The sequence below is a fragment of the Rhamphochromis sp. 'chilingali' genome (assembly GCF_963969265.1).
Source record: "Rhamphochromis sp. 'chilingali' genome assembly, chromosome: 22".
NCBI lineage: Eukaryota > Metazoa > Chordata > Actinopteri > Cichliformes > Cichlidae > Rhamphochromis > Rhamphochromis sp. 'chilingali'.
The window spans coordinates 218,465-221,545 of NC_137950.1; positions in this window are offsets into that span (position 1 = coordinate 218,465).

Genomic DNA, 3,081 nt, shown 5'->3' on the forward strand with positions numbered 1-3,081 from the left:
ATTTGGCACCTCAGCATTGTGAAAGTGGGGAAACATGTTTCTGGCTGTGCATAAGATTCCTCCTTACAACTTAGAATCTCAGTTCTAAATGAAATTCAGATGTTTTTTTAAGTATGGCTAATGTATTATTTGACTTCTAAGGCACACACACACACACACACACACACACACACACAAGAACAACACAGAGAAGAAGAAGAGGGGGTCGTTTTACTACACATCATAAAAACGCAATCATTCATCTTCCAACTGTATCTTTCTGTTCTGGCTTTAGAGTCATAGGTTGTTTACTGAGCCGTACTTTGGGAGTCATACTATTGTGATACTGAGGAGAAAAGGGTAAGGTTTGATAGACTAAACCATTACACACACATAACTTGAAAAACCTAAAGAGTGTGTGAGACTGCTAGCTGTGTTGTTCAGCATTAAACTCATCTACAAATGTGTTAGTAAAGAGCGACTTGTACTTCTGTCCCATTAAGCAACGGTTTAACAAATTTCACTGCAAACTATAAAAGGAATCTGGATTTAAATAGAACATAGTAGTGATGGATTAAGTGCAGGAAACACTAGTATAAGGTGTCTATGGAACAAATCTCCTTCAGCGTTCAAAATGACCAAAGTGAGGCCTACAGGCGTTTCTCTCGATTGGTTGTGTTCAGGGAAAAAGCAGCTAAATACACTGAGACTGCTCCACATTGTTAGCGAGTTAACTCTGGATATCTGTAGGTTTTGTCAAACTTGGAGTGAACAAAAGCAGAAAAACAGTAAAAGATGCAGACGGTGAAAGTCTGGTTTATTTCATGAACACAATGAAACATTTTACAGTCCACAGAGCAAAGTAGCATACATGATAAATAGATACACATAACATGAGAAGTAAAACTCGTCGTCTTACCACATGTTATATTCAGTAAACTTAAAATAACCACAGAAATTAGAGTTTAGTGTTTTAAGTCATCTATTAAAAAACATGAGTCAACATTACTGAAGTGACGCTTTAACGATGCGTCTTATCACCGTGTTTATGATGATAAAACATGTTCTCTCGTTAGTAGATGTCAGCGCTGTCACTTGTCATGAAAATGTCCAGAGCCAGGGTTCCTCTTCAATTACCATTGATCATTAATAGGGTCACAAAAGATTTGTCACATTATCCCCATAAACAAAATGCTTTTATAGAAATCAATGTGATACAAATATTTAGATTCTTGATTCACAATGTGCACGAACTCAAAATCTTTAGAGGTTCATATTTATAAAGTATCGCAAATAATACATTTATACCATTGTATGAGCTACACTTCTTGTAAAAACTGATTGAAAAAAGCTCCTGTCGTGACCTTCCTTCTGTGAGGACACACACACACAGAGAGAGAGAGAGAGAGAGGGGGAGATCATTAGGATTGGAGGCGTTTTTGGATTTTCACTTATTGTTGGCTTTACAGTCACATAAAATTCATTCCAATTTTTTTTGCCTTTGCTTCAATTAAGGTGTTTCTTTAAATCTACAGCAGCTTCCTTTTCAAAAAGTTTACTGACATAGTAAGGAAGTAGCTAGGGAACTCAGTAAGTATGAGCAACAACAGCTTAGGGACTGTTTCTACAATAAAGAGGAATTCATCATCATCTGCAGTTCATCAAAAAAAAAAAAAAAAAAAAAAAGTGCCATTAAAAACAATTCAGCAGATCCTCAAAGTATGGATACAATCTGTTTTCAGCTGTAGAGGTACGCTTCACGTACTTATCAACATGCAGTTTAGAGGCTTGCATTAGAGTGCTTTGGTACTTGGGCCTCTTTTATTTAGCACGGTTATACCATTGTGTATTTAGCTATATAAATATGCTCAAGAGTCTATTGTATGTTTGTCATGCAATTAAAAATTCAAAAATATAATTTTTAAATCAGTAACTTTGCAAATTTAGAGGAAATGTTTTTGGATAACAAATGTGTCACATTTTCAACAGGGTTTGAATAATCAGCGTTAACACAGAGACATTTATGCGCTGGGTATAACAGACATCCTTACCTTGGAGCAGAGACACACGGTGTATTGTTGCTTTTCTCTATTGTATAAGCAGCGCCCGACTGTCAGAAACGCTCTGTGTGGGTAGCAAAGTCGGATCCAACGCACATCCAGGAATCCGTGTGAAAGAAAGGTCTCGCTGCAGCTAGGCTCTCAGGATAGTCAGGCTTTTATTTATATTTGCATTCTGGTGCGTTAAAGCAGCCTCTGTGTCCCGCTTGGATCCTCATTCCGAAAATTCAGATATTTAAATAAAATGGTGAATTGGCTAGTGATGAGGAGCCACTTAGATCCGTAAAATGAGGTTTGATTAAATTAAACTCTTATGAACAGCTATGAACTCTACCTCTCTGCTGATGTGTTCCAAACAAGCAATGTTTTCTACACGTCCAAACTGTGTGCTAACTACCTCACACCGCGGTGTCTGGGATCCGAAAAAATAAAAAGTTAAAACGCTATACCTTGGGGGGGAATTGTGAAGTGCTGAGGAAACTACTGTGTGTCTGATGGGGTGTTTTTATATAGGTGGACTTGGTTTCAGTTGGCCTCTGACATGATAAGATAAAATAAAGGAAACTGATTGTAATGGAACTACAGTGCTGGGATGCTCTTGATAAGGCAGCCTCTTTTATTGTTTTATGACTTGTTTTGCTGACTGTTGAGGGCCTAACTGTAACCAACTCTGTCTAACTGTTGCAGAGTTAAGAATCTGTAGTTTTTAGAAGTAACACAAGAAAAGTTTATTTCTAAAGGAATACCTGTTGTTTGTGGTGCTCTATTTAAAACTATTAGTGTCATGAACCGAAGTTCAGCGCACAAGCTGGACCCAGAAGCAGAGCCAACACACACAGGAGTACGAGAAAATAAACTTTATTTTAACTGAAGGTGTCCCGGGAGGGTAGAAGGAAAACACGCGTGAAACTCGAGAAACCAAGGGACCGGGAGATGAGTCGCGCAGGAACGCCGAAAACGGGACTGTGGGAGGCTGCAACAGAAAAAGGACAAGAATTATTGGGGCGCGGGGAAATAGCAGCATACGTGGGGGAAGAGTATG